The 7,705-nt window shown below is 40.1% G+C and overlaps 1 protein-coding gene across 1 annotated transcript in view; it reads right to left on the bottom strand.

The window, feature by feature from the left end:
* Window positions 1-6,002, bottom strand: part of pparab (peroxisome proliferator-activated receptor alpha b) — an 85,502-nt gene extending 79,500 nt beyond the window's left edge. Inside the window, exon 1 of the mRNA XM_086299285.1 lies at window positions 5,695-6,002. The gene's annotated coding sequence lies outside the window, so the exon portion shown is untranslated. The remainder of the gene's footprint in view (window positions 1-5,694) is intronic.
* Between the last annotated feature and the right edge of the window lie 1,703 nt (window positions 6,003-7,705).

A 7,705-nucleotide genomic window follows, 5' to 3' on the forward strand; every position in this document is an offset into this window, starting at 1 on the left:
TGGCCAATTCAAGACTTCTGTCTCTCTTTTTTTTAGTTTTATTTAAAAACAGGGATATGGATGAAGGAAAATGGCACAGGTACAATGTGAAAAGTTATCAGGTCAAACATTTCTTACATTAGAAACCAAATAAGACATTTTTCACATCAAGATTTGGGGGGTTTTTTTTGTTTTAAAAAAGGTTTTCAGGCAATAATTTTTATACGTCCTAAATAGTGTAACACACCGCTTTTTATTGAGTTTGCGCCAAAGGTTGAACAGGCTACAATGCAGCATCACCTGTCTCTGGCTTCCCACCAGCTCTGACTCGCCAAATCATGAAACATCTCTTTTCTCTTCAACCAATCAGATCTGAATCTCTAGCTGTTCTCATGCAAAGAAAGGAAAAGGAAAGCCAATGAGAAATGTCCCTCCTCCTTCCCCTCATACACCACACACACACACACACACACACACGTACACAGACACACACACACACACACATACATAACAATCACCATCTGAGAAATGCCAACAGACGGGCAATCAGTCATTGTAATTAGGCTTGCTGCCATTCCCGGGCCTTCATAATTCAGGCTAGAGCTGGAGGACATAGGTAGTGAGATCCTAGCTGCCATAGCCTACCGCTGGTTCACCCAAGCCTCGAATCAGGCCACTCCCCTCTTCCATCTCTGCTCCCTACATTGGGGGGGAGGGGGGGGGGGCAGCACAATTATAAGGGGTAGCTGGATTACTGCAAAATTACTCCGCTCACCCCAGTCCCACTCCCACTCCTTTTTCACTGCACTGCAGTTTTTTTTTTCTTTTTGCCAAACTGAATTAGAGCAGATACATTTGGCTAAGAAAATGTCTTTTAAAAGAGAAAAAGTACTAATCTAAACACATAAAAACACTATAAAACACAACTTTGTGACATTTAGCCCATACAACTTTGAAGACGCAAAGGTGTAAGGGGGACACTGGATTTACAGTACGGACACAGCAGACTGTTTTTCCTTGGAATTCAAAGCTAAACAGGAAACTATGGCAGTAATTTGCAGAGATTTATTTTATTTGCTTACAGGCTGTGGTTTACTCAGAAACTGGCTTTGCCTGTTCTATAGGACATGAAGTTTTTTTGGCAGTGAAGTGAAGAACTGCAAGTTCAGCCAAAATAGACAATAAAGCAGAATGGAGAAACATGCCAAATTGCTCGGGCAATTCAGTCCAGAGGCTCATTTTCCCTAAATGATTCATACTGGAAAGAAAAGCATTTCCCTGTCCTTAGATGAACTTAGTGTGCTTGCCGTTGGCTTTACAAGGAAGAGATGGGGGAGGGAGGCGGATGTGTTCACACTCGGTCCCACAAACACACGTGTGTGCACACACACATATGACTGCACAGCCATGACTACAGATTCTTTGCTCACTGGGGAATTAGGTAATACACATGTAAGTCTCAAACGCAGACGCATATAAACATATGCTACTTTAAAAACATATTTTTTACATAACCAAATCGAGTCCATCCTCATTTCTTTATATTTCGACTTTCTCACAATTTTAGAAACTGTCTTGTACAATAATTCTCCAGGCTTTCTGCAGGTCTTTCAAAGTTTTTCTTTGGACATTGACTGCTATTTCACTCACTTTCAGTCCAGTCTTTGCACCAGAGCATTTTCAGACAAATGTTTCATTTTTTGTCTGTTTGCTGAGCCACTGAATACTGACTTATGATTAATTCAAGGGCTGCACGATTTTGCATAAAATGAGAATCACGATTTTTTGGCTTAGAATTGAGATCACGATTCTCTCACGATTCTCTTTTCCAGTATAAATATTTATTGCACTTATTAACTGCACATCAACTTCGTAACAGTTGAGACTGAACATAAAAACAATAAATAAACATAAAAACAACAAATGTCTCACATTTTGTCGTTGCCACAAAATATCGTACTGCTTGAAATTCCGTCTCCACCGTTGCTCGACGCTGCGTGTATAGAGCAGGTAGTGCAACAATAGAAAAATAGTTGCGGGACGGCACTGTGTAGCGTTTGTCTAGGGTGTTGATCATTTTCCTAAATCCCTCGTTTGCACAGTGTTGATGGGAGCCATATCTTTGGTCAGGTGATAAGTGATAGCCTCCGTAATTTCTTTGTGCCTGCGGGAGTTCGACGTGTATAGGGAAGCGCTGTATAAGGTTCCCGTTATTGATGTTTGGGTGGTTGACAGGGACGGATTTTCTTCCTCCTGTCACTTTCTCGTCATCCCTGACGTGCTCTCCGTTGTTTTTTCCCTGCTAATTTTAGCATCACACGGCACAGCTTCTGTATCACGTGGTATAAGGCTCCGCCCTTGTCATTTGTTGAGCAGGAAGAGTGAGCGCTTGTTTTCATGCAGAGTACGTCCCGGATCAAAATGCGGTACAATCGTCATCGTCTTTTTTTTTTTTTTTTTTTTAATCGTTGTCATTTGGAAATGAGATCGCACATAAGTATGAATCGAGATCGCGATTTTCTAACGATTAATCGTGCAGCCCTAAATTCAAGCATAAAAACGCACCCAACTAAAAGGATGAACCCGTATTGCATGAACACATAACAGACGCCAAAGACCCAGTTTTAAATTGCATCTTTAGATATTTTGTTATTGGCAACCTGTCAAAAGAAATAATATGTTTAATTTTAAAAATTAAACAGTGATTTAAACAATATTTAATTTGTTTGGTGTAATGTATTAGTTACGTCTGCAAACGGGCAGAAAATAGCATGTCTACATCAACAAGGTGAATCCCAAAGAGCTATTAGCTGAACATCTCAGCATGGTGTGCAGCGTGTCCTTAAAAACAGTGAGGAAAGTGGAGGACAAAAGAACAAGTGGCAGGTCTAAAAAACTATGTAGAGCAGGTGAACAGTATGTGAAAGTCATGTAATAAAATAGAACAAAAAATCTGACAGCTGATCCCTCCACAAAAGGTAAACAGAGAGAAAAGGCAAACATAACTAAACCACAGACATGCATTTACAACAATGAATCCAAATCTGAAATTTTCAATACAAATTGTGCCTATATAGGTATGAAGGTCAGGAGAGAGGTACAACAATGAGTACCTACGGCAATCTGTAAAAAATGGTGGAGGCTGTATCATGGTTTGGGGCTGAATTTCAAACATCCTGTCCAAAAGTGATTAAATGATGTTGGTAAATTACTTAATTTTTCCCTATGACAATGTTGGCATTGCAGTACACACATACCTGAACAAAAACCCCCCACACCAATCAGTCATGGACTGGACTCCACAGAGCCAGGATCTCGACAACATCCAAAGAAGAGCTTTGGGTGTCCTTCAAGAAGCCTGCAGAACTATTCTCCTAGACTACTTAAAGAAATTCCAAGAAAGCTTCCTAAGAGAATTCAGACTATGTTAAAGAATAAATATGGTTATACGTTCAAACAGTGTTTTCTGCTTCCATCTATGTTTGCATGTTTCAATAAACTGCTGTACAGAACACAAAGAAATGAGGAAATGACTTCTGCATATTGTTGTATTTTATTCAGCTTGAACCATGACTGCACGACAAACAGCACTTTTTAGACTGTACTTCAGTGTTCAGTGCAGTAGCAGTAGAGTTTAGAAATGAGAGAAAACTAAAGGCAAGTTTTGTATCAGTCAGCAGTGTCCTGAGGCTGGTTTATTGGCCTGTCTGGCTCAGCTGGCTGACAGTGTTCACCTGTTCCTTCTTTCCACTGCAGGATGGCAGCTAATAGTCTGCTGCAGCACAACAGGGATTAGAACCTAAAACTCTTTCGTTAATATTTGCTTACTAGGCGTGACACTTTTCTGTGCTAATTAGCTACTTTTCAATAAAGAGAGTCAAAAAGACATGATGGGAGCATGCTGATAACTTGTTGTATATGCATCAAAATTAGACCATGCAGTAAGGAAACATCTAAGCATTGGGTTACATGAAAAATCCATTATGCTGCTCATAAGGATACTTATGAATCTGTTTTGTACATCATTAGTGTTATGCAGCAGATATTAAAAAAACAAACAATAATCAATAATGAACAGAACAGAATAGAAATATCTAATTGTTATGATTTAAAGTTATCACACTGTTTTTTACTTTGAGACTAAATCATGTCTGCAATGACATTTTTTGTGACCTTGGCTTTCCAAGTCAGGCTTAAAATTGATACTCAGAATGTAGAGTGCAGCAGCATTAAGGGACAAACATAAACATCTCGCCTGTGACATATTTGGACAGCGGTATGAAGGTTGAAAACGAGAATAAGCCAGCTGTGTTATTGCTGACTCGTGCAAAATTTGGGCAAATATGTAACAAAGTGGCTGTTAATAAGACAAATTCACTCAGGATCAGTCGAATGGCAGATTTAAAATAGTAACAAATCTATGAGCGACACAGTGGCAGAAAAATGGCGATGAGGTCTCTACACAAGGGTGTGACACAAAGCAGGAATTTATTTCAGCCCAGAGTCTTTCGAATTGTTGCTCCAGATGTTGCCATTCTGCAAATGTAAATAAAGGAAGAAAGCAGCACTTGCCATTTAAGATATAAACTATGTTAGTTTTCGTTAGTTTTCAGCTGTTTCTGTAAAAATCCAGCAGTCAGGCATTAGTGGCAAGTCCTTATTCAGACATTAGATTAATTCCACTGCTGGTGAATCACACAACTTTTGGTTTTTTTTTTAGCTTCATACAAAGGTCACAAGTAACATCTAGCTAAACCTGATGTGAAACAAACCAAGATGAAGATAAAGCTACAATGACGAAGCCAAGACTCGTGTTTTTTTTAAACCTCGTGAGTCCTTGTGAACATACGTGACATACTTAGATTTCGAGTGACTGCGTTATGAACATAATTTCCTTAGGGATTATTACAGTATTCTGATATGCATGAATTTATTTACTGATTTATGACCAAGTAGTCTCCTTAAACTCCCGCAAATGATGTTTTATCCTGTATAAATCTCTGTCTCTTTTATATGAAATGCATTTTAGAATATTGTCCCTTGCCAGTACTGTATCCCTCTCCATATTGTCCAAAAATCACAAAACTATAACCCTACATATGGAGAATTATTATTATTATTAATATCATCATTGTTACACAGAAACCAGACAACTGTTGTGCTGCATGAACTTCACTTATCATCATCATCAGAGTTCAAGTAAAGCTTGTGTGTGTGTGTGTGTGTGTGTGTGTGTGTGTGTGTGTGTGTGTGTGTGTGTGTGTGGTTTTTTCTCCCTTCCCCATGGCAGTGAACCTGAAACCACATGACACCTAGCAACAATGGGCGCCTGTGTACAAATAGAGGAAATAATTTTTTTTTAAAGAACCACAACAGAAGTAAACTTTATACCACAGCAGCGTTCAAAGCCTAGTTTTAAATATGTGTCAAACTTGAAAACAGTTTAATGAATAAATAAATAAATAAATCCCACGTAACCCACAGCAAAAATAAAACACGCCACTAAATATAACACAAACCAGTTATCAGCGCTACACAGGAGTGCTGACACCATAAAAGCCACCTTAATCATGGCGCTAATATACAAGCCACGCTATAAATATTACAATATCACTTTTTTCGCCCTCCGTTTTAGCTCCTGTTGATATAAAAGGTGAAATCATTTCTGGGTCTATTTCCAATCGTGCTGCAGAACAAAGAAAAGTTTCGACTCACCACAACAACGCACCATGTGCTGCGACTGTCCACAGCGCAACAGGCGAGAGGAGGGGAACCGAGAAACAGCCTTTTTTAAGGTGTTTAGTCCAGCCTGCTGCAGCTGCTTGGTACTGCTTTTGCTTCTGAGGGAAACTTAAGAAATATCTATGTCACCGCTGCGCTTCGTTAAATACAGATAGCCCGGGGTGGGGGGGAGAGCGAGAGAGAAAGAAGTGATGATCCGCCGGGTTATAATCTACGTGGTGGTCTGACGGCTTTGGTGAGGACAGGATTATACACATCCCAAAGAAAGCTTTTCATCTGTTTCATCCGCTGCTGCTGTCCCTAATATCCCCACAAGTCTGCATGCATGGCGATCCTGAATCAGTTTACTGTGCTGCTCAGCAAGTTATTACAGCTGGTTGTTTTATGGGAAGTCAAAAATATTTTTTTGCTTTTTTATTATTATTTTTGTTGTTGTTTTTTAATTGCTCTGTTGATATTTTAGGTGATGTATATGTAGCTGCAGTGCATTTCCTGCTGGAGCACTTGCATGCCTTGTTGCATGCAGTGAGCGACCTGCAATACCTGTAAAGTTTGTGTAAGCAGAAGTAGTATAGTTTTGGACTCTTATATTCAGACTGAGCAACTTTAGCTTATTTCTCTCTCTATATGTGCTCATTTTCACTGGGATTCACTACTATTTTACTTATTTAGATTCCAGTTAGAGCATTTTTACTCTTGCTTCTGTGCCCTTTGGCAGTTTGCTCCGAGATTTTGGGTGGAAGTTGTTTTTTCTGGGGGGTGGGAGGGGGGGGGGGGGGTCATGTTTTGCATTTTAGAGATTTCAGCACCAGGTTATCGTTTGTCATTAGTGGAGCACTTAGCATGCTTCTTGTAGCTTGCACTTGAGCAGTCAGTAACTCACTCTGCAGCCGTTTGAATGCTGATTTGAGCTATCACTCAGAATAGCTCGCTTTCACAGAATCTTAAGTTGCACCTGTTGCATGAATAGCTCTGAAATGCCAGACTTGACAGACGGTAAACACAGGCTGCTCTGCACTTTTCCATCCGGGGCGCTCATAAATGACTTTTGCCCAGCAACATGTTTTGCGCCCAAGCCAGGCCGCTTAGGTCTCTCGATAGCAAACAAACACCACCTTTCACACTGAGGTGACTTTAATGATCACCTTGATCTTGGCACGGTGCGCTGGCACAAGCAAGGCAACCCTGTTGACCCCATACTGCATAGAGACAAGGGTAATGAGATTAGCTTTGCATGAGTGTGGCTTTTGTTTGTGACGTGTCCTCTCCAGATTGTGCATGCACGGCTTTTCAAGCTCTGCAGTTCATGTGACAATATAACTGCAGTTAAGGGAGTAAGGATTACTGGGTGAGGTGATCGGGTTCACAGAGCTGTGCGCTCAGGGCAAGAGTTAGTTACTGTGAGTGCATGTGGGGAAGGAAATGATGTGAAATGTCCAGGATTTCTCACCGTTTCCAGAGAGAAAGTGGTGCAAATGGTTCACCTTTGTGTTAATCCCTAGTTATGTTTCAGTGTGTGTATTTTTCCTTTGCTGCACCCAAAAATGTTAAGAATGGTCTTATATCTGTCTTAACTTTTTAAATTTGGAAAAACCTGTTTTCTGTGTGACCTCATATCTGCTTTGTTTCAAACTAACAAAAAAATATGTGGTTAAAATCACACTTTTGTCTTTAGTTGTCACCAAGACAACATCGATTACATCAAGTAGTTACAATATTAATTACATAAGGTAGCTGAACCATTTGCTGGTCTTCAGAGCACTTGCTGACAAAGAAGATATGTTCAGACCACTTACACAGAGTCTGCACAGACTGTCTCTGGTTTTGCCTTCAACAGTTGCTCGTCAGGCTGTTCCAGAAACAAATGCAATGACAAAGACACAACTGTGATTCTGCTTGTCAAATCAAACGAAGTTAAACTGTTTAAGAGAGACTTCTGTTCTACCACGTGACAAATCGCACGTTATAGCCGCCGGATCAGGAG

This window comes from Aulonocara sp. 'chitande type north' Nkhata Bay, linkage group LG7 (genome assembly GCF_057382095.1).
Source record: "Aulonocara sp. 'chitande type north' Nkhata Bay isolate Kocher_YH1m ecotype deep benthic linkage group LG7, A_spYH_male_GT1.1, whole genome shotgun sequence".
NCBI lineage: Eukaryota > Metazoa > Chordata > Actinopteri > Cichliformes > Cichlidae > Aulonocara > Aulonocara sp. 'chitande type north' Nkhata Bay.